The following is a 25,152-nucleotide window of genomic DNA, read 5'->3' on the forward strand; positions in this document are numbered from 1 at the left end:
TTACTGAATGAATTAAACCAACCCAACAACAAAATGCCTCTGTTGGAGCTGGCAAAGGATATAAAATGTCTTTCCCAAACACTTTGTTGAACTTAAAGATAATTGAAGCTTAATAGATTAAGTAAACTCCTGTATTAACATATTTAGCACTCTGTCCAAGGTATTTTACTGAAAATTCAAGTTGTATAAATTTGTCCCTTAAAAAAGAGCACAATATTAATTTGATATAGAGATCAAGAGTCGTTTTCCACCCACAGCTTTGCAAAGAGGATGTAATATGTTACCCTCCACCTGGATTCCCAGAGGATGCTGTGAGCCTAGTCTGGGAGTTCAGTTTCAACTAGTATCATTAAATCAGTCCTAAAACACAGAGGGGTTTGCTTATTGGGTATTTACTCTCTTTGGGGCCTACCTGTGTTGGCAAAGCAAAGCCCTAGTGGTATTTTGAAAAGGTGGGCAAAAACTTTAAATTCCCTACAACCTCAAAAAGAGACCCATTAAAAAGAAGATACATATAATGCTAAGGATATAAGTTAATATGCTATGAGATCCTTGTATTAAATGAGATGGCTTTTACAAAAGTGAAGTAATTTTATCATGAACAGCAAAACCACATTATATTTATCACAGTGCATGGAATTATTAGCTGACAATTGAGTTCTTACTAAGCTGAATACATTCTTTATCAAACTCAATCCTCACAATAACCCTATAAAGATGTTTTATTATTGCCCAATGCTTTCAGGCTCAGAGATATTTAATAACTTGCCCAAGGTAATGTACATCTAGAGACAGAGATGAGATGTGTACCCTTGTCTATCTCTAGAATCTAAGTCTTTCTTCTAATTAAGCTAATGCATAGGTCCTAAGTGTTCATTTTGATGGATTTTGATCGTGTATACCTATGTAGCCACCATTCAAAACAAGACAGAACATTTCCATTGCTCCACAAAATCTCTTACCTCTTTGGTCAATCTTCCCACGCCCTGAGGCAAGCACAAACTTCTAGGGTCATAGATTAGTTTTGCCTGTTCTAGTACTTCATAAATAGAATTGTTTATGTATTCTTTTGTGTCTGGCTTCCTTCAGTTTAACATACTGGTTCTGCGATTCATCCAAGTAGCTGTGTGGGTTATGAGTTCATTCATTTTGATTGCTGAGTAGTATTCCATTATATGGATGTACCACAATATCCATTTTCTTGTTGATGGATATAGGGTTGTTTCTAGTTGTTGACAATTATGAATAAGGTTGTTAAGAACATTCTTCACAAGTCATTTTATGGACATTTGTCTTCATCTATCTTGAATAAATAGGTAAGTGTTGGGTCATTAGGGGTGGTGTCTCTTTAACTTATAACAAACTTAAGTTCTTTACCCTATACTCTACTCCTTCTGAATGGCCCTACTTTACTATTGTTTGATTTCTCCTCTCACATGACAAATTCCTTGAGGGTAAAGAATCGATTTCCAGTTCCTGGGCTGCCTCCCATACAGTAAATATTTGCTGAATCATTGCTCATATTGTATTCTTTCTTTGGGCATTAAGGAAACATCCTTGGCATACATGGAAAAATATAACAAGCTGAAGGGTGTGAAGTGGAGGCATTTAAGTAAGGTGAAAACTGCCCAGCCAAAAGACTCTTGACTTCTCCATTTTCTTTTTGACATGACCTTTCCTAGAAAGTGAACCCTTCCCATTGATCCTGCAAGGAGAAAGAGGGGTGGCTGCTCCTGATCAAGTGACATTACGGAAAGGGAGGAAGGTGTCACTGCAACTGAGGTCACACAGTGGTTAGAATTACAGGATACTTCTGTCAGACAGGAGGGCAGAGGAAGCAGAAAGCCATGAAATGCTGACCTTCTGAGACAAGCCAAGGAGACAGCGGCACTGCTGGGGCCCAGGGGAACAGTCTCCAGCAGAAGTTACAGGAATTCTTGGTTTTGGTAAAAGTGTCACATGGTTTCTACATTAAAAAAATCAAGAAAGTAAGAATATATTTATCTAGATTTAACACACAAGATAAGATACTCAAAAGAATATTGGGTCCAAATTGGAGAAAGCTCTTAGGCATACCGTCCTTAGCTTAGAGGTTTCATCACACACACACCTCTTCCTGCCTTCGAGGCAGAACTTCTAATTCCCATGAATCAATTCATTTATTCACCTTAAATCACAACTTATACTGTATTCAACCTATAACTTCTTAGAAAGTAATTAAATCATTATTGATTTTTCTATCCACAAAGAGAAAAGGATTAACAAGTCCTAGGGATAATTTTAAATCTTTCTGACCAAAGGGGAATCTTTGTTTTACATAAATCAAAACAGGGCTTCGCCTCATGCTGGAGTCAGGTGCTTTGGGGTAATCTTCATTTGGTCCCAGGTTATTGAGGGCTGAATATGTTTAGAATTCAATGTGAGTTCTGAGAGGTGACCTAGTCTTCCTTTATTCAGACAGTACTTCACTGAAGCCATCCTAGGCAGATGGATGTTTATCCTATTCTTAAAAGCTCCAGGGAAGTAAATTCTCTTCAACATCCCTTGGTAACCTTCTCCAGGGTTTTATCAAGCGTATGGTGAGGAAGTTCTGATGTAGAAACCAATAAAAATATTAACTCTATGAGCCTAGCTACAAGCACTGGAAAGGGGTATGTGATTGGGCACTTTGCCTTCAAATGGTAGAGAGATGTATTTACAAAACAGGCTATGCAAACAGAAACCATTTGTCAGGAACAGATGTGGGAAGTTGATTCAAGAGAAATTGCCACAATAAATTCTGTTCCATGAACCACGTGAATGAGTTATTGTTAGTTATAACATTTTTTTTAAGTACAAATTTATTTTCTTGTCAATTACTAGTTTTAGTTCTTAAATCAGGTTTGTTTGTTTGTTTTAGTAATTTAAAAAATGTCCATAGCTGCAAAGTTTCAAATGACTGGGCTTCTAGGAAAAACTAGGCCTTAGCAAACAGAACATAAGCGTCATTGTTATGAATATTTCTCGCTTCTGTATATTTTACCTTTTCTGCAATGATCATGTAATACCTTTATAATCAGAAAAAAATACATTGTAAAAGACAAAAAAAAAATCCATCAGAATCAATTAAAATGCAATCCAACTTCTGGTGAAATTATTTGGGGAAGATTTAGCCATAGGTCTGACCGTCATGCTTTTAATTGGAGATGATCATTTAACTAGCCTTTCAATATTAACAATTACAAACCGAAAAGGCACAGAACTTCTTTAGAAGCCTCTGTACCGATTTCCTGTTGCACCTGATATCTCACAGCAACCTGTTCATGGAGATTATACGAATGTGGGTAGCTTTCATTCGCTCCCAGTCCAAAAGCCTGCATGCACACAAATTCACCACGACACTACAGTTTAAAAACAACAAAAACACACACAAAAAGCAGTAATGCTATTTAAAACGCACAAGAGAAAGAGACCGACAGCTTCCAACTCCACAGTATGCTCGATGTCCTGAAACTTAATAAGTTCTTCCCCACCCCTCAGCAAAGCACTCACCCCTCTGGCAACTGAGAATACAGCATGTGTCAGGTATAATTTCATTTCCATGATTTAACTTTTGTTAAATGAATGTGGAACACACCTTTTAAAAAGCTGCCCTAAGATGGACAAGCTGGGGGCGGGGAGGAGGCAGGCACGCCCTTCAAAGCACATTTGGGACCTTTCCTACAGAAACAAATCCAGTAAAAGAAAGGCGAGTCGTTCTAAACTCAGTAGGGGACCTCGTGGAAAGCAATTTATCAAAATTAAAATATTTCACAGATCATTTCTTCTGAAAAGTTTTCATGCTGTCAATAATCTGCAATTATTTTCCTCTTGGAGTGGCAGTTTCTGCCTCCCTAATGAAAAAAAAGCGAAGGCCCAGGAGTGTCAGAAGACCCTCGGGCGCGCCACCTACCCCCCATCAGGCCAGCAGCGGGCAGTGAAAGCCAGCCCGGGGCTCCCTCCTCACAGAAAGGGTTCTGCAGTCGCCAGAGGAACCGAAATAGACGCCCTTTAGAAAGTAAGCGGCGGAGAACCCTCACTCCTCCAAAGGCAGCTGTGCGCCGTGGTCGCGCCCGCCGCCCAGGAGAAGCGGACCCGAGCCCCGCACTCACCATCGCCGCTCGCCGGGCTGCCGCAGCCTCCCGGGCCGCGCGGGGCTCCAGGCCGCCGCCAAGTTCAAACCCCGCCGCCGCTCGGAGGCGGCGCGGCGCATCGCCGCTGGGGCTCGGCCGCGCTCAACAATGGACGGCTCGGCCGCGCCCCGCGTCTCCGCGCCAGGGCTACGGCGGCTGCGGCTGCGGCGCGGCGGGCCGGGGCGCGCGGCCGGAGGGCGCCGAATGCGGGCGCCAGGGCCCCGGAAGGCGCGGGGAAGCCCGACGACTACGCCTGCCCGCCGCGGGGGCCGCGCTCGCTGGGCGCTCGCCACCAGGTAATCCCACAGGAAGCCTCCCGGATTGGCCCGGGCGCTCAGGGCCGGATTTGCATGTCAATGGCAGGGAAGGCTCCCTGAGGTTTGAAAACGGATTCCAGGCTGGGGGAGTCGGGCTCCGCTCGGGTCCTCGTGGTATTAAGGGGACCGACGCACATACTCCGAGTGTTTCCTTTACCAGTCCACAGCCACAAAGGTGACCTAACACTTCCACTCGCCTCCCAGTTTCAAGTGAAGAATCCGAAAGCAAAATATCAACTTTAAGAAGCCCGCGCTCGCTTTTCAGGGGCTATACAGTTGGTAATTAATCAAATGAAGCATGAATGAAGCAAGGTAAAAAGTTCATAGCTAAAAAAAAAAAAGAAAAAAGAAAAAAGCGCTCACGTTACAAGGAAAATAACGACCCTTTTTCTTCATGAGCCCTCTTTCCCGTAGAAGTCAACAGGAGAGACTCAGGTTGTTGCAGACTGGCGAATGCTGTTGAAACCTCCCTTCCAGCCCTTTTTGTTTCCATGAGCATCTTCGTCTCCAAGTGAGGGAAGGACAGGTGATTATTTCAGCGGTTACCACGGTGACCTGAGAGATATGGGATTTAGCTTTGCAGACTTCTGGGTCTTAGACAATAGACACGTTTGCATTTGCTTTGTATTTATGATCTAGGTGCCCAGTAATTCTTAAGGTATGGTGCTATTTTCAGTTTCATCTTTCTTAAAGGGCTCTTCCAGCGTCTTTTAGTGGAGGTAAGACTTTCCTTAGAGAGTACCTTTCTTAATTGCTTTCACATGTTAGCTCCAGAGACTAAAATAACAGGAAGGTTTGAGATTAGCTTTATTTCTTCTCACTCAAACAGAATCCCTGTTGTTAAATTTCCAGGTTCTATATTTAAGGCATTAAATATACATACAGGCACCGAGAAGAATTAGAAGTTTGTAATTCGGTAGGAGCTAGAAGTCTTGGTTCCCCTATATCTGATACCACTTGTTTTTACTTGGCTGTGCTCTTTGTTATAATCTGTCCGAATGCAATAGCAACCACTAAATAAACCTCTTTACTGACGTCTTCATGGACAGGCTCTGCCCTCCCCTGAGGTATTAACCCCCTTAAAGTTGTATTTTATTTTTAATAGGCATCACAAGCATGTACAAACACATACATACCTGTCATAGTCAGTGGGGTCCCACACACATTGTTGCTAAGCATTGGAAACAGGGAGGCTAATGATGCCTGTCCTGTGTCTTATTGTTCTATGGGAATCCAGGTTTGTGGGGGGCGGGGAGTGCTGGTGATGTTCAGAACTTAAGCTTTAAAGAAGTGTTCAGCCCTTACACTTTAGAAAGTACACTACACTCCCTCACATTGTTAAGGAAATAAGTATTAGCAGGAGGACACAGCCAGGAGCTCTGCTGGCAGAACAGATAAGACCACATCCTTGCTGCTTCTTTATCTTGTTTTCTAAGTGCTCAGTGTCAGGTGAAATCTCATAAGGGTGGAACAGATCCCTCTACTCCTGTATGAACATTACTTTAAATTGGTGCTTAAAAACACATATTGGGTTCAAATCTTACCTCCCACACAGCCTGTATTATACCAGTGAAATCCATCACTGGGCTTCCATCGTGCCACAGATTCTAGAAATTATTTTTTATTTGTATAATTTAGGGTTATCATCTGATATATGTAGGTAAAAGGAAAACAATCTGTCTCATGGGATCAAAGGCATGACTGGACATGAGGAAATCTCCACAGAAATAGAAAATTACGCTAACGTCACTCTGCATGAGCTAGGGACAAGTCCCCTTACCTGGTGCCTCAGTTCTCCTGCAAATGGTCCATCCCTTCCCCACAAAGCCCAACTGATAAATGTCCATGGAATAATTACACATATCAAGCATATTTATGGATAAACTCCAAGGCAATTATTAAAGACAGCCTTTGTCAAGGAACACTGCCATTTAGTTTCTCTGTTAAGACTGCTCTCAGTGGTGCATCACACTAGAATGCCAAGTGTTTTGTTTTTTTTTTTTTAAATGAAAACAAATATATTGGTCAAGAAATAAAGTTTTTTACAATGCTAAAATATTTTATGAGAAGGTGACAAATAGGAAAAAAGTGCACAACCTGCTCTTGGACACCAGGGCACGTGTGACCAGTCTGGAACCTGCTATTTGCATACTCGTTCTTTTGTTTAAAGTTATGATTCTTTTTTTTTTAACCCCTTTCCCATTTAGAAAAAAATGTGCAGCTCTCTGCCATCATTAATTTAACATCACACGTAGGAATGTTACGTTTTCTAAGATTTAACATTTTCAGCAATTGAGAATTACTATATTTTTTAAATGGAAATACTACTACTAAAAACAGAAGGCTATGAATAGAATGATGTCATTTATTTCCAAAGACTATCAATATACTAGAATGATGCAAAAAAATAATAATAAAAGCGAGATATTTCTTGGCAAACTTTCGGGTTAAGGTTAGGACTATAATCCATGAATTATCTCGGGGTCAACGCTGCAGCCACAACTACCACTGGCGAATATTCTCGGGGCAAACGGGAAATGGGTTAAACATTTTTATTGAGATCTAATTCAAATGTCATAAAATTTACACTTTGAAATAGGCACAGTTTTGCTCCTACTCCACCACAACCTTCTTCGATGCCGGAGTGGGAGGTGGAAGGAAAAGACCAGAGAGACTGGAATTAATCCCGGAGTGGGTTGACCACAGCACCCGCCTAGAGGTGCAGGAGAGAAAGAGGTGTGGAAGGTCCACCCAGGTGGTGATGGGAGAAGAGAGTCATGAGTCAAAAACAGGATGGGCAGCTGAGGCAGCCACCGCAGGCACTTCATGCATTCATGGGCTAAATCATTCTCCTCCCTTTCAAATATTTTAACCTACAAACCCAAGTTTCAGTTCAAGTTAAATATAACTTAAAAATATTTTAAATCACATCAAATTAGTTCATGCTAATCGAGAATCTAGTATAATTCAGATGGTGTGATTTCTACTATATACATATTTATAAGTTTATTTTTTCACTATAGTTGTCAGGTCTCATTAGTAAGGAGAAACCTGTGGGAATGAATATCTTTTTCAAACAAAAAGTTTAAGAAATTTAGGATAACTTTCATATATCTCTAATTTCCAGGTTCAACAATTATTCTTTGACTTATTTCAATTAGTCTAATACATTTAATTAGTTACATCTTTAAAGAAACCACATATAGAAATCACATACATGATTTGAATCTGAATTTATTTTCTCACAAATTTAGCTTTTTTCTATATTATGATAATATAGTTTTGTAATATATGTTGTACTTTAAACTACTAGACTGAATTTCACTTAGAAATAGTCTACCAGTACTTCTTACCAATTGAGTTTGGCATTCTTTCTATTATTTTAAATAAAGTTTTAATGTGAAAATTTTAACTATTTACAACATAAGAGCTTTTGCTAAATAATAATATAACAATAATAATTTACTCTTGCCACAACTATACGATAAATTCCCTGGTTCATCTATATTCTCTCTTCTTTCAGATGTTAACACCCTAGAAAAGCAATGTCAGTATCTGTCGAACATTGAAAATCAGTTTTAGGGACTGTTTAATGGTCAATAGAAACAGCTCACAACCAAGAAAGGATTCACTTGAAACAGGGCTTGTTGTTTCAGAGATAAAATATTAGAAAGAACATATTGTGTGCTTTTCTTTTAAATGGGTTTGGGTTTAGTATCAACACTATGTAACTTCTAACGTAACATTCACTTTAACAAATATTCTAATTTTTTTAACCAATTACAGCAAAATGGGAAAAACAAGTGAATAACTGTCCTTGTGAATAAAATGTTAAAGTGAAAATTTAAAGTATGGAAATACATTTAAGACCATGCCAAAACTGAGAAATAATTTATTTCATGAAGTGTTAATTGTAACATGAAGAGGGAAAACACTATAATTACTTTCATTTTCTCAGCATTACAGTAAGTCTTTAACATTGTCAATAGGTTCTGCAACTTTAAGCGAAACAATTTTACTGTAGGCTAATTGATATAAACCAGGATTAAGTTTCTTTAGCATCTCATCAACATTATAATGCAATGACATTACTTGAAGACCCGCTTGTATTTAGTCTTTTCAATCATCTCTTATCCCTTCATCACAGTAAATACCCCAGCAAGCCCCCACATCTTCTGAGCTAATACTTTCCTCATCCTCTCTCCTTATTTAAAGCATCCTATTCTGTTGGCAAGCTGATTCATATTGACAAGAGCACCTCCATGTTTTCTGTTGTTCTTTGTAGCCCTGGGACTAGAGTCTCAAGTAAAGGCCTTTAGGCTACCTGGCTGTAACCCAGAAAGCTACTTAGAATCTTACAGAGGTCAGAACCCAAGGAAAAGAAAGGGCAGGACTTGGTAGGTGAAAATTCACTCACTATTTGCACAACTACAAACCTATGTTAGTACCGCAGCGTTCATGGCTTAGTGGGTCAGGTTGGGGATCCTGCATCAAACTTGTATAGGTCTAACAGAAGAAAAAAGGAAGAACAGAACAACAATAAAATAGTAGAATAAGACTTGAAGGGATAGCTTACAAGGGTGAAGGTAGTTAGCAAGGTTTTGTCCTCATGGACAAAACATAGACAAAGGATGTTTTCAGTGTTAAGGGAGCCACTGGTTAAGTAACAGTCACTCAGGTCAGCAGCCTCAAGTCATTCAGAAGACAGGATTGACAGCGTTCTCTTTGGAAAGTCTTAGTAGAAAGATTAGAAACGCATCCTAGAGATTTGAAATAACTTATGTTCATGCAGAAAACAGGTTAAATTAATTGTGAAGCCTATTATTAGCATGTAAAAGGACAGAGGTAGACTCATGTAGTGATTTGAAGAGAAGTCCATATTTTTAAGTGAAAAAGTTGCATATACATTATATACAAAATTTATTATATGTGTCATAAAATCCAGAAAAACATCTGGAAGGAAATACTAAACTATTTCTGGGGATTAGGACTTCAGGGAGAGGAATTCTGGGATAGATATAAATTTATTGTTTGCTTTTAATGCTATAGAAGGCCTTTTAAAAAAAGCAATAAATATAGTTTACTTTTTGAATCAAATGTATACAGTAAAGACTTTAATAATCACAAAAGCACCCTGGGTTCTGAAATATGTTAACCAAATAAGATAAGTTTGATTAACTGAATATTTACTTTCTGCCCACCTTTCCCTCTCACTTTGTCATGCTGTGGCTTTGAAGTCAGGGCGAGGTCCTCCTCCATCTTACTATCCCCAAAGTAAGGCAACCCAAGAAATAAACCTCATCCCCAAAGCTTAGATGGAGTTGTCACACCTGATGAATTCAATTTCCTGGGAGCCTGGGTGCTCCAAGGCTAATATGAAAAGAAAGTGGAAAATAAAAAATAGAGAAGGGAAAGAAAGAGAGAAGGAATGGAGAAAAGGGGAAGAATGAGAGATGGTAGCTAGAGGGTAAAAGACAAGGAGGAGGGCAGGAGACAGAACATCAAAAAGAAAAATCAAATTCCTATAAACATGAAGATGTGACTGAACACATGTGTTAAACACACAGGAAGAATATACACCAGGTGGTTAACAGAAGTTGTCTGGTAGAGATGGGATGGGGAAATGTTAACTTTATTGTTTTACTTTTATTGTGTTCTAGTATTTGTTACGATGCCAAATAATGAATATTTTAAAAATAAAATATATTGTAGATAAACAATTATGAAGAAGAAGAAAAAAAATCAGACCTGCCTTTGATTGCAATTTGGGCCTAAAATCTTTACCCTTTGCCTAGATGCCTAGTTTAATAAATAGGATATTTGTTATCAGAGGGACTTAAGTAATATGGGATAACAAAAGCTGTAAGACAAAAATTTAATAGAAAGGTGCGAAATTCCAGAAGTTATCAGATCTAAGTACCATGAACATCTTGGGTGACAATGTCTAGAAAATAAATAAAAATCAACAAAGATTACATTGGCCGGTAACCGTCTGTAGTTCCGGTCACTGCTCCTATGCATGCGATCCCCACTTAGTATTGTTGTGTCACCAACAATAGTACATCCTCTTCTTTTCTGGACACGGGAATTAATTTCTATGCCCAGAATGATGACAGTATGATATAAGGAGAGTCTAGTTCTGGACATGATCTAGCTAATACCACCAACCTTTCCACTTATGTTTAGTCGACAGAATAGCTTAAAAATTTTTCCCATTGACCCTTTCCCCCCATCTTCCTTCTCTTCCTTTCTCTCTCCTTGGCCCACTTCAATTCAAATACCACCTACAGGGCACCTGCTAAGTGCCAGGCTTTGGGGAGATCAGGATGAAGGAAGACCCAGTCCTGACTTCAGGAGCTCACAGTTTAACTCAGGAACTCAGATATTTAAAGAAACTATCCCAATGATAATGGAAATATGATAAGTGTAGTAGAGTGTGGTGGTCAAGAGCATGGACTGGATTTAATAGCTTGCTACCTGTGTGCGATGTTAACTGATCTCATTAGGCCTGCTTTTCTTCTGTAAAATAAGAAAAATTATACCTATCACATGTTTTTGAAAAGTTATATGAGATAATCATTGATTGTGAGTGTCTGGAAGGCAGGAGTAATAGTAAGATATTAGCTGTTCTTATTCCCATCATGGAATTTCCTTATAGTCCTATTTTTCTTCCCAGTTGGTACCATTCATTGATCAAGGAAGGGATGACTCAGCAGAACTCATATAAGAAAGGAATTCAGACATAAGACTTAAGATTTGGAAGAAAACTCAGTCAGAGTTTTTCTCCCCGACAGACATTACAGCTTTCTAGGACTAACAAAGAGAACAAGGAGAGTCAGAAGGGAAGCGAAGCGGTGTTAGAAGCTGGAGCAACTGAGTCTTACATGGGGCAAGATGGAAGCTCCAGATGGGCTTAGGGGTTCGAGAGCAGCAAATATACGGGTCCTGACCCCACACAAGAGCCCAGGGAGTTGGTTCAGTCCAGAGTTGCTGGGAGCCCAGCACAGCATTAAAGTCAAAGCAATGTCTATGTAGTGCATCTAGGTAGGAGAGAGTCTCACGCTTTCCACCAATTCTCCCAACAGAAGCAGAATGTATCTGGTAAAGCCAAGAGCACATAGACACCTGATGGATCTGAGAAAGCTGCAGAGACCACCGTCCCAGCTTGGATGGTGACTAGACACCAGCATGGGAAGATGGTAACATGGAAACCAAAGGTGCATCTTTACCTGACCTTTCTACTGCCCTCCCCTCCCCCCACCCCACACACACTGCCTATGCCCGCTGCAACTCAGCTGCAACCTCAGAAGATGGAGGAGACTCTGAGATGGCTGATATTAAGGTACTATCTCCTGGCTGAATGAGGTCTCAAAACAGAAATTACGGTTAGTTTTTAAGAAAGAAACATAATTGTGTTTGTGGCTCAAAAGTTGTACCCACCAAAATTACAAAATGCTTAGCTCTGTGCTGAGCACATGGGAGCTCAAAAATGGTGGCTATTTTAATTTTGTTTTTGTTCTATGTGCTGGTAGAAAATAGAGGAGAGGATACTTATTTTAGGGAAGGGTATAGAGAAGGTGTCTTAGAGAGGACTGAAGGATATGTGTGAGCTTATTGGGGTAAGAGGAGGGAACAAAAGGTCAGAACAAAAGGACAGAAAGTTTGAAGGTCCTGAAGCATCAGCTAGCACAGACCAATTGGGGAACTGCAAGCTCCATGGCTAACGCATGGGCAGGTGGCAAATGATGTAGGTGGAGATGGGAGATGAGGCAGATGATGGAAGCGTGCCTTTCGGGAGTTAGACTTTATCTTGTAGGGAATGAGAAATCACTAAACATTTTATGGCAGTGTCATGACCAGATCCGCACCTTCAAGAAGTCATGCTGTTGGCATGTGGAGGAGGGATTGAATGGGAGGTGCTGAGTTCATTGATTTTGACCATAATGCCCAACTTAGAATCCCACTCCTGTGGGGCCAGCATCTCATCGTGGTTAAGAGTGTAGTCTTTGGGAGCAGAATACTTACTTAGATTTTGGCCGCAGCACCTACTATGTGACCTTGGGCTGCTCATAGACCTGCTCCGTCAGCTCCCTCATTTGTAAAATAAGAGCTAAAAATTGAAGCTGAGTTGTGGGGCTGCTGGAGTTTCAGATGTAATACTTCATATGAAGCACTTAGAATGCTGCCCATCATAAAGTAAGTGCTTATTGAATTTTAGCCCTTATTAATTAGGTTGCACTTAAAATCATGATTAACTTTGAATGAGGGAGAATGATGATTATGTCTGCTACTCCTGGTACTCATGATATTCATTTAAATTTTGGTCACAGAGCAAAATTTTGGGAAGAAAATCCTCTGTAAATTCACTTGTAAAAGGTACAGGTCAAGCTGCAATTCAAACAACTAAACTTCACCAGCTTTAAAGTGATCGTAGTTGTTTGTGCTGGAGAAAGTGTTTTTCCTCTTCAACCCTGAAGCTCAGAACAGGGTTGGTGTGAACTACTAACAGCTGCCACCTCCCATTAGCCATAGCAAAGTTCTGGAAGAAGGTGAAATGTGCTTGGTATGTGAAGGGCATTTGACTCTTGGAAAAAGACATGCGATCTAGGTGACAATGAGTACTGACAGCCAGAATCCCAAAAGGTAAAATTCTACAAGTGACAGTTCCTTAGCAGCATGGGTTCAACAGGAGTGCATTCAAATACTGATACTGTCCTTGTCACTGGGGAGAACGTGCACAAGGGAAGTGAGGAGACGGTGTGGACAAGGGCAGACAGGACTGAGCCAACCAGCATTCTCAATCTAACTTGTGCCTGAGCTGAAGTGTGACATTATTTTGTCAAGGGAAATGAGTGTTTTAATTGATGGTGTCCAAGAAGAATAAGAACTGAGGACTGAAATCTTTCCTGGGACATAATTCTGTATCTTCTGATGGGAGCTATAAACCTATTACCCTCTTCCCAAAAGAATATTCATATGTTTCTGAAGATACAAATAAAGATAAATAAGACTTTGGGGGAGGTGTGAGGCAGCAGAAACAGAGAGGCAGAATTTGGCGCATTTCCTGTCATTAATTTGCAAATTGTATTTTAACAAAAACTGCTTCCCTGATAGCTTGCATGATGACTGGTTGGGAAGAGCCACTGAGACAGTGCAGGAGATGAGATATGAAAAGGGAGAAAGACTGGGCAGAGTAGACTGGGATTGAAAACAACTGTATACCTGGAGGGCAGCAGGTGAAGGGTTTTTAAACCAAGGTGAGATATCTGGATCTAATCATATGTGATATATACCGAGAGCAGAACTGGAAATGGAGATGGGTGATACTGTTATAAATTGAGGTACGAACTGAACAAATTGATTTACCTATAGAAATCTATACTAATTGTTAGGTAGCTAGTCAGACATGAGTGACAGGGGGAACAAAGGAATAGAGACTGCCCAAAGAACACCCCAGTGGTAGTAGAATTCAGGGTAAGCGCATGCGCAGTAGGCAAAGAGTTATATAGCAGGTGTCAATCAAAATGACCTCACTTGCCAATTACCTAGGAAGGCCTTTGGAACCACCCATCACAACCCAAATATAACTCAGGCATTCCCACTTCTGGGGTCCTTCTGTGTTCGTTATTGTGGTTGTCGTTACAGCACTGAATTACAGCTCTTTGCTAAATCCATGTGCCTGCCTGGGGTGTGCTTTGTCTTTCTAAAATATACTTCTAGTAAATCTTTTCTAAATCTCGCTGACCTGTGATTCTTCACTTCGTCAATGAGGAAGAACCAAGGAAAAATGCTAACTACACTTCTGTGCTGTTTATTCCTGCCCCAAGCTGTCCAGGCGACACCAAAGTTCAAATCGGCCCCAATGGTAACATAATGACTAAAAGTATCACGTTATTCCACTGCTTACAAACCTATGATTCATTGTGAAGAGCTGCCTCCCTGACCCAAATTCCTCTTTTTTAATTACTCATTGATTTGGCACTTCTGGTCTTTGCATTGTATCAGAATTTTAGGTCTTTCAAAAAGCACATCTTATTAATTAATAAAATTAATACCTATTCTTCCTAAGGCTGTGTTATTTGAAGTCTTGACGACATGTAAGTTTTTAAATATTTAAATGTCATCATCATTGCCACACGCTGTTTTAAAAACAACCCAGCATGCTACAGAAGTGTAACTTCAAAAGACAAAAACAAGAAAAGTTGCTATAGGGTAAAACTGCTTGATATTGCTGAAATGTAGATGATTTACTTTGATGATTAACGGCTACTGAGGCTTAGACAATAGGGTATTAGACAATAGGGTATTTAATTTCTACATATTTTTCAAAAGGAATTAAATTTTATTTGGTGCTTTAGGTTTAAAAAAAATCACCTTATCTTCACTTGCAAACTTATTTTCAAAAATAAAATTTCCACTAGCTAGTTGGCAGCTTCATCAGTCTTGAAGTATTAGCTTCCCTGGCTTTCAAAAGAAAAACAGAAATTAAACGTAGGTCCTGTTTACCTTTTTTGGCAGTCTCACTTTAACTGTTGACTTAAAGATGCCAATTCAGCTCACCTTATTCTTTAAAAACCCACAATTATCAGGTTTTAAAAAAGATTCTAGCCACCAAACACCATGATAATGTTCATTTTCTAGGCTCTCTTTCATTTGCCTCAAGTCACAGAGTTTTATTTTATATTTTCACATGTAGATTCACAGCAAGGAGACACGTTCTTTACTTTCCAGCTTATTTGCTTTTAAGCACAACTTTCTCTCAGTACGTGTTCAGGACACTGTTTTGCTCTAAGCCTGAGGTCAGTGTTATTCCGCATACTTCAGTGCACTTGCCTAGGAACCAAAAGATAAGATGGGAGAGGAAATTTATTTTTAAAGTTCCTGTAATCAGCACCTTTGAGAGATGTCCAAAGTATGCTTGCATTGGCTCAAGGCAAGAAGGCAGCAGGCTCCTGGGCAGATTCTGCAGGCTGCTGGCGGCCAGTTTGGGGTAGGAGACTAGCAAGAGCTGAGCCGCAACCCATCGGTAACAGCGACAGCCACCATTTGTGTTGTGCCTAGCATTATTACATCTACACTATTTTATAGGTGAGAAAATGAATCTCAGATTTCAAGTAACTTGCCAAGGTCCAACAATGGAGAAAGGGCAGAATGAAGAATCCAAGAGGTCTGCCCGTGCCTAATTCTTATACCCTCTGGATGACCAAGATCACACTGCAGGTTGCACTACTTTAATAAGATGACAAGGTTTTGTTGTCTCCCGGTGGGTGAATGAAAGCGGACATATCCGTTCTCTGTAGGCAAAGACATTATTGCCATTGAGAGCATCGAGAAAGCTACTTAAAAACCTTTTTTTCCCTCATAAATCTAATGGAAGATGAACAGAGCCCAGATCTCTCCAGAATGATCTTTTCCCTCATGAAATGAAAAGTTACTATATTTTTTCCTTTAAAAATTATACCTTTTACCGAATGAAGGGCACATTAAGTTTACCTGATTCCATCCTTATTGACTCAGCAATAAGGGACAGAGTTTTTCTAACTATCTTAATGAGTCCAATAATTAGCCTTTTGCAAGCATGCCTTGGTTTCCCTCCTTGGCACTTTACTCGCCTTTTTCCTTTGTCTCGGTTGAGATTCTTCCCTCAACCCCAATCTCTACTAAGGAAATTCTAGCCAATCTCCTAGGACTGCAAAATGTATTCCTTTCTCAATGAACCTCCTCTGATCCTTAATTAACCAAAAGCAATTTCTCTCTACTCTGAGTGTTCAATAATATATCATTCAATCATCTACTACAGCTCTTACCTTGAAAAAAGCTATTGGTACCATTAAAACAAAAATCTCCCCATCTAGGCTAAAAGTGTTTCAGGATCAGGGACTATGTTTCATTTATCTCTGATGCCCACGTGCAGAGCATATGTCAGTATTGAGCCAATTAATGTTCTTAGGTCATTATGCACATGCCCATCATCTCATTTTTTGAGTCCAGGTTGTTTTTTCCTCCCTTGGTTTATGTAAGTTTCAGTCTTTTAAGACCTTCTCCCATTGCTTTAGCCACTTTCTCCACAAATTTATGAACTAAATTTTGGTGCTTATCATACACTACTTTGAAGTTTTATTTGTTTTCTTATATGCATGACCTGTATTCCCAATTAGAGCTATTTCTGAGCTAATGTCTGTATGGATCATATTGTCTTTTTTATTATTGACAACAACTCATTTATTGAATCAGTGTCTTGGGCACTCTGCTGGGTGCTTCATTTACCTTATTCTGTCCCTTATAGAACTTTAGGGTCCCTTGACTTTGATTCTCAGCTTGTATTAGCCTTCAGCCTTCTCTGCTGTAATATACTTCAGGGTTCTGGCAACTAGATGGTAAGATTCTGGAGGGCAGGGTCAATATCTTATTCATCTGAGAACCTACAGCATCTAGTTCAGTGCATGATAGAGAATAGATCCTCAATAAATGTTCCATTGGAGCTTTGAAACTACTGAGTTTACAAAATAAAAATGCTTTAAAACTTATTTTCAGAAATAACAGTGGTAATCACATATTGCTAGTTATCAAGTGAGGACCATTCCTCTATTAGTATTAGAACTGTAAGATTAGGAATTCTGCTATTTTTAAAAATCTAGCATGAGATCCCTACTCTTCATTAAATAGATATGTTTTAGGTAAAAGAATGAAAGAAAGCTTCTGCTAAGCATCTTGACTTTGAGCTTTCTTCCCACTCCCTGCCTGCACCCCACCTTGTTTATCTCTGGTCTATATTTATTCGTATTTGTGTTTGAAGGCAGCATTGGTCTCCTCTTCATGTACTGAAATGAAAAGATCTGATGGGAACTTAAAAGCTCCCCCACAGGAAACTGTCTGAGTCCGTGATTTACATCCCTGGTTTTCTTATTAACTAACTGCCAGGTTTTAGAAAACTGGAGCCAACCCAAGAGGCGACCCTGGCAGCTGGTACGAAATGTGAGACCAGAGACAAGTGTGCTAGAGAGTAGGGGGAATGGGGAGGCTGGGGAGGAGGAAATGGTTTCTGGAAATTTGATGTGAAAGGATAGTTCTATGTGGTTACAAGACAACTCACCCTTGATCTCGCTTAGAGGGAGAGTCTGCTAAAGGTTCAAGGATAGGATTTGTTTCCTCTTTCACTTAGAGTATGTAAGAGAGAGGAAAAGATGAATAACCTGGAGAAATGTAAACAGGTGATCACTGTTTGGAAAAGAAGTATCTTTTACCTTACATATACAATTTTATCTTATTTAAAATTTTTGAGTTCCTTACATATGTGGTAATGAGGACATTGTACAGAATTAGAAGAGTCTGTCTTTCCAATTTAAACACAGGCGGAAAGGGCGATGGGAAGTCGTTTGGTGGGTACACAGTTTCGATGTTGCAAGATGAATAGATTCTGGACATCTGTTGTGCAAAAGTGTGAACACACTTAAGGAAACTTTATACTGATTAGGATGGTAAATTTTATGTTATGTGTTTTTTTTTTTTATCACAGTTTAAAAAAAACGTAATTAAAAAAATAATAAAATGGCCAAATACCTTCTGAAGAGGAAAATATATTACTGCTCCTTTAGTTGTTATTTTATCTCCTCTCCTCCCTTTTTTTTTTTTTTTTTTCTCTCGTAGCAAGCTGCCTCACGTTTACACATAAATAACTTTTCTCTTTGTGTGGGCAAAAGGGAAAAAAAGAGATGAGTTTGCAGAAGCAGGGGGAAAAAACTGGGTCTTTTTCATCGGAGGAATGTCTTTCCGAAACACTGGCCAATAGGATATTTTTTAAATTGCTCATGCATAATAGATAATGGCAAGAGACGCTTTAGTAGTCCAAATAACAGATTACAGTAAATCATTAAGTCCTTACTACTTGATTCCAAGTCAAATGTCTGATTGAGTCCTAGAGCTAACAGTTGAGTACAATCATGCCAACAGGCAAAATGAGGAACTTAAGAACCCCAACTCAATTTCCTTCCTAATTCTTTTTTCTGTCCCAAACCCATCCCATTTTCTTCTTTCTTATCCAGTTGGGAGGCTAAGCTGTTTATATTGATTGATTGATTTTAGGGAAGGGACTGTTTTTAAATCTGGCCTAGCTTAGAGTGTTTTCTTTTGGAATGGGTGTTTGTTGACCAAAGTGACAAACAAATGTTATTTTAATTTATGCTCCCTTTAGTCCTGCAAATTTAAGCTATTTTTTTTTTTAATCAGAGGTAATGAGGCAGAATCCTCTTAATGGCAAGGATATTTTCTCACCAAATTAAAACCCACATATGCTTTAAAAAAAAAAACAATGAAATAAAAGTATCTTTTCTTTAGAAGTAAATAAATTTTAAGGCAGGAAACTTCCCACACAGTTTGAGCTTCCTGCTCTTAGCAGTGCAGGCTGGGGAGGGAGGCACACGGGATATTTTCTTTTCTTTGTCCCTAACTTGAAGTAACAGAATAATGTCCAGTAAGAAAATCTGATCAAAGCACTTAAGACACATGACCACTAAAGCAATAATCTTAAATGCCAACGGGGATAGATTTCTTTCTGTTTTACTTCTCTCTGAAATTGTATTACTTTAGTTTATTTTAGCCAAATGAGCTCAGCTTTGTATGAATATCACCTCATTAATATTAATCCCACATATGCAATTAGATCACAAAATCTTGCTATGTTCATTTATTTTAAAAAGAGGGTTAAATCATCTTAACTTTCTCACTGTATCCTTGATGGGAATAGTACATAGAACTCCTATTTCCTAGATTGGAACTGTGAAAAACACCCTTTACCTTAAGAGGCCGCGGCATCACATAAATAATACAGTTAATACCAGTTAAACCTGCCCCCCTCTGGATGTTTCTTCCTGGGTGTGTATTCATCTGACATGCATGTTTAGAGCAACTACTACTATGTCATGGGTGCTGTGTGATGGAATCTTTCTGACAGGTTGGAAGACTACAGGAAGGCATCCCAGGCCAGAACTGAGGAGTTGTGAAAGGATTCTAAACTGAGGTCTAGAGAGTTAGCTGGGCAAAGAGAATGGAGGGAAGAGAGCCTAGCAAGACCCAGGAGTGGGGAGAAACCAGTCTGAATGAAGGAAAGGACAAAGGAAAAAGTGGCCAAGGGGGAGGACACAGCCTGGACACAAAGGCCTGGGTAGGCCCTGGACATGCAAGTCTGGTCAGGTCCTGGTTAGGAGTTTGAAGCTTGTCCAGAAGGCAATGAGAAGGCACTGGAAGATTTTAAGTGGAGGGACAGGATCAGATTTGTGTGGCCACTGATGAGAAAGGGACAAGGCCAGAGACCAGGTAGGGCATAGTCAAGGGACAGCCTGGAGGTGATGTAGTCTCCGCCCCAGGATGGAAGCTCCACCAGGGCAGAGCTTTTTGCTTGGTTTGTTTAGGATATCTCAAGCACCTAGAAGGAAGTGTGGCATATAGTAGGTGTGCAAATATTTGTTTAACAAACAAATAAGCTGAAGTAGAGTAATGCTGGAGGGGATTAAAGGGAGAGGCAGATGGGGAGAAAATTTAGGAAGTGGAGTGGATAGGCCTTGTTAATCTTTCTTGAAAACTTCTTTAAAATATCTTTATTGATTTAAATAGTCATGTTCCTTTGTGTTTTTTTCCCTCTAATAAATCTATTTGATTCAATATAAAATATCTTAAGTTATTTTCAAATAAAATGTTTGCTTTTTTCTAAGTGTACAATCAATGTTTTTCAGTACATTTTTAAAGTTCTGTAACCATCACCATAATCCAGTTTTAGGATATTGCCATCACCTCAGAAAGTTCCCTTGTGTCTAATCCCAGCTTCCACCCCTAGACTCAGGCAATGATGCCTCTGCTGTTCTCGTCTACAGATTTGACTTTTCTAAATATTTCAAATAAATGGAAACATACAATATGTTATCTTCTGCGTCTGGCTTCTTTTACATAGCATAATGTTTCTGAGGTTTATTTATGTTGTAGCATGTTTCAATAGCACATTCCTTTTTATTGAATAGCATACCATTTTATATATATCATATTTTGTTTATCCCCTTACCAGTTGGTGGACATTTGCACTGTCCCCACATTTTGTCTACTATGAATAACGCTGCTATGAACATTTGTATACAAGCCTTTGAGTGGACAGGCAGAGGCCTTGTGAATTTTGATTAGATGTAGGAGGTGGTGAGCAAATGGAGGGGTCGAGGAAAATGCCCACATTTCAGGCTTGGAAAACTGGATGGACGATGATACAATTTGCTGAAATGGGGAAGACCGGATGAGAAACAGCTTTGCTGGGAAAGATGACCTCGGTTAGGGGCAAGTGCCCGTGAGGCAGGAGCAGATTTTCCGAGTAGGCAGGTGGACACATGGGTCTGGAAATTACTTTCCTCAAAATGTCTATCAGAGGCCTTTTTGTTTGAGTGGCCCGTTTCATGTTTGACTATTTCTCTGTACCTCTGGCTCTTCACTATATAAATCCGACCAAAGAAGAAATGCATTAAATACACTCACATTGCTGTGTTGTCATCACCGCCATCCATGTCCAGAACTATTTCATCTTCCCAAACGGAAACCCTGTACTTACGAATCGATAACTCCCTATTTCTCTGCCCACCTCCCCAGCCCCTACCAACCACCATTCTGCTTTGTTTCTATAAATTTCATTACTCTAGGTACACAAGTGGAATTATACAGTATTTGTTCTTTTGTGACTGTCTACTTCACTTAGCATAAAATCAAGGTTTATCCACGTTGTAGCATGTGCCATGATTTCCTTCCTTTTGAAGGCTGAACAATATTCTGTTGTGTGCACACCACATTTGCTTATCCATTTATCTGTTGATGGACATTTGCTTGGGCGCTTCTACCTTTGGTATTGTCTGCTCTGAACATGGATGTACAAATATCTCTTTGAGTCCCTTTTTTCTCAGCATTTCCTTGCAAGAAATTAAAAGATATACAAGTTGACAGATCTTTATCATACATTAACTCAAGCAAGCCGTAATACAGAATCACATGTGATCATAGGACCAGTTCAAGACCATAATGACAAATATCCATCTGCACTGAGTGAGCCCAGACTTTCTCCAGCTTTAAGAGACAGTGGGTGTCACTGGACTTTTCTTAAACTCCAGAACTACAATGCAGCAAATTGCTCTTTTTTTTTCTTATTTAGGATTTTGGCGATACCACCTTAAGTCAACCAGCTGGGAGGGCGTTCCAGGAAGCTGTGGCATTTCCTCAGCACCCAGGGCTTGAGGCTGAAATTCCCTTATAAAATTCTTTTCTATTCCTGATAATTCATAGCATGCTGGAAGTGACCTTGTTCTGCTCAGTTTTGTGGAAGTGTTCAGCGAGAACTTCCTAATGCATTTAATGTTTTCTGTAGAATGCCGGGTCAGGCAGGTCTGCCCTGACGCAGTTGAATTTACCAGGGCAGCACTTATCAGAATTAAGCTATGGCATGAAATCAGGATGTCACACCTGATGGCAGAGAGAGAGAGATTAGACACTCACCAGCAGACATCGGAGAGAGGCTTTGAAGGAAGGGGCAAGCTTCGTCCTAGCTCTGCTAACTTGTATCTGCCTCTTAAAACTATCCTGCTCTCCACTCATGAGCAGAGCAGGCAGCTCATGGGAAATACTGGAACGGGGAGATATTTCCGCTCTCCCAGGCTCATGAGAGACTGAAAGAGTTGCCAGGAATTAAGATAATAAAATCAGCAAGCTTAAATAAGGTCATAAACATCAGAAAACACCATTCTAATCATAAAAGATGTTGCAAAAAGCAGGCAAATCCACAGAAAAGTCCAACACTCCAAGCAAGGCCCTGTATCTCAGCACCACTGGGGAAGAGAAGCCCTGAGGGTCTGGGCATAAAGGGCACTGTGCCTCCGCTGGCTGGCTATTTCTTCTGTGGTCTCCAAGCTCTAGGCCCTGGGTGCTGAGGAAACGCCACAGCTTCCTGGAACGCCCTCCCAGATGCCCCACCCTCGAATGGTATGGAGGGCGAGGCAAGAAATTAAACACTAGCTATCATCAATGGTAGAAAGAGAGGAGACCAAAAAAATTAAGACAAAACAAAGAAACCATGGATCCCAGCCAGGCCTCACTCCCTGAGTGTGTGCCTCATTGGCAGAGTTGTGGCCATTCACAGGCTGGAGGTGGTTCCACTACTATGAAGCCAAAGGACAGAGGCTCATTTATACTCAAGGCCCTCGAGGTTCTGTTATATAAGCAATAAAGCTACCTCACCTATTTCTAGATGGCACCGGAGTCTGTGAAATAGCAGCTGAGTCCTCTCTAAGTCAATGGTTCTCACTCCATGCACCTCTGAACCACCTGGGATGCTTCGAAAGCAGAGGCCCAGGACCAACCCCAAATCAACTGAGTCATAATTTTGGGAGATATCCCAGGCATTGTTATTTTTAAAGCTCTGCAGATGATTCTCATGTGCAGCTAAGTTGAGAACCACAGTTGTCAGTCAACTAGGGATTCCAGCTACATAAAATTGAGAAGCATTATCAATTAACACTGCATACATTTCATGAGGCTACACAGAGGTTCTTCCAAAGAAATACAACTTAGGAAGCTGTATTAGTTAGCATGGGCTGCCATAACCAAATACTACAAACTGGGTGGCTTGAACAACAGAAGTTAATTTTCTCAAAGTTCTAGAAGCTGAAAGCTCAAGATCCCAACACTTCTGGTTTCTCCGGAGGCCTTTCTCCTCAGCTTGCAGATGGCCATCTTTTCACTGTGTCCTCAAGTGGTCTTTCCTCTGTGTGCATCCCTAGTACCTCTTTGTATATCAAATTTCTTTTTATAAGGACATGAGTCATACTGGCTTAGGACTCACCTTAAGGGCCTCTTTTAACTTAATTACGCTTTTAAAGGCTCTAGCTCCAAATACAGTCATATTCTGAGGTACTTAGGGTCAGGACTTTAATCTCTGAATTATTTTTTTGCGGGTGGACACAAGTCAGCCCATAACAAGTTTTTTAGACGAGAAGGAGGCTTTCTTAAGTAAACTTTTCGACTTCACAAATACCAAAGGTTTATTTACATAGAGTCAGAAGTTCCTGATCAGTAAGCTAGCCTGCCTGTGAAAAAAGAGTACTTTTTAAATGCTGAGCACCCACATGGTAAGCGTCTGTACACCCACCGAGAAAATGCTCTTTTAAATGGCTAGAATTAATACCAGGAAGTAGCTCACCTATTTTTAAAAGTCCAGCTCATTATCTCCAACTGCTAGGAAACGCGAGCCAAACATATTTGGTATGTATAGCCCAGATAAAAAATTGTTTGACAGTCAGAAAAAGTGTCTCAAAATGTCAGCTTGGGGTAAGGCAGGTGTCATGACTCAAATTCCTATAGAAACCGAGAAGGTAAATGTATGAAGTAAGCCAGGGGGATTGGGGTGCCTGGAGAACTCAAGCCCCATCTGGAGGGCCTTGTGGAAAGTGGGTCCACTGTTATTTGAGCGCCCAACTTCTCAAAAAAACAGCTGGACATCTGGGTTTTTATGTGAAAATTTCCAGTTTTTAAGTGTTTAATTCAAATAAAAAACACCACCATTCTGTGGGCCAAATAAAACACAGCTTCAGGAGAGATTGGGCTGCTTGCTGTCGGTTATTGCCTCTGAAGTAAAGCCACAGGGAGACTTGGCAAGTTATGTGACTTCAGAACCACCTTCTCTGGAATTCATCTTGAAAAGTAAGGGGGATTTATAAGAGTTTTTTGAAAGCCAGGTATACAATTCTTTCATTCTCTGTTGGAGAAAATGCAGGGTCCCCAAGTCCAATGAGCCTTCAAGTGCAGGCAGAATCAAGGAGTCCTAAGACCCTAGCAGCTGAACAGGAGCATGTCAGCTCCACTCACTCCTTCCCTCCTTCTCAAGTTTCCAGCTGACAAAAGATCACTGAGAATGAATTTAGCTGGTTTAAAAATTTTGATTTGGAACTAAGGAAGACACCATAATCCATGCATGATTTTCAAGTGTTTTCTAGATTGCCAGGGATTTATGCGGTGACTTAAAACAACAAATCTCAAAGTCCCCTTGCAGGATCAGACACCTTTCTAGAAGCAAGGAGGCATTGGAAGGGGTAGGGGACATTTTAAGTGTATTCTAGCCCTGGAATCTAGAGACATGGCACTGGGCTCATTTCAGACTAACCAACTCTGAGAATCAATTTCTCTGTTCTTCGGTTGGATTATAAAGACCTTGGGACTTTTCAGCCTTAAAGTTTATTATTCTAGTTACCAAATTAAAATATTAGTTTTGATTTATTAGTAAGCAGTTATGAAAGGCACCAGGAAATGACAAAAATCAGCTTGGCGAAATCACTTAAACTAAGTCTAAGTTTTCATATTGCTAGTTAAAGTTAACTTGATTGTGTTGGATAGAGCTGTCAAACTCAACATTAGTGAAACACTTGGATGTTTTCAAATGCCAGGAATTTTATAAATGCATAGAACACAGTAGTAAGGGATAACTATTGAAACCACAGTAGGCATGACTCTTTAAAAGGAAAATATACTTGAAATGTCAAGCATTGAAAGCAACTGGATAATGAAAAGTGATGCTAGTTTTATGGCTTCACCATGGACTGCTGTGGTAGGTAGAATTCTAAAGATGGCCCCGAGATTCTTATCCCCTGGTTATTCAATCAAACATTAATTTAGGT

General features: G+C 40.0%; 1 protein-coding gene across 6 annotated transcripts in view; it reads right to left on the bottom strand.

The window, feature by feature from the left end:
• Nucleotides 1-25,152, bottom strand: part of SHROOM3 (shroom family member 3) — a 279,842-nt gene that overhangs the window by 69,323 nt on the left and 185,367 nt on the right. The window contains exon 2 of one of the 6 annotated variants that reach the window (XM_016156013.2): nt 4,832-5,023. The exons of 3 other annotated variants lie outside the window; for them this stretch is intronic. The gene's annotated coding sequence lies outside the window, so the exon portion shown is untranslated. Of the gene's footprint in view, nt 1-1,860; nt 1,967-4,130; nt 4,326-4,831; nt 5,024-25,152 lie in introns of those variants that run through there. 2 more of the 6 variants (XM_016156016.2, XM_016156015.2) reach the window with 2 other exon arrangements.

This window comes from Rousettus aegyptiacus, unplaced genomic scaffold, assembly GCF_014176215.1.
Source record: "Rousettus aegyptiacus isolate mRouAeg1 unplaced genomic scaffold, mRouAeg1.p scaffold_m13_p_10, whole genome shotgun sequence".
Lineage (NCBI taxonomy): Eukaryota > Metazoa > Chordata > Mammalia > Chiroptera > Pteropodidae > Rousettus > Rousettus aegyptiacus.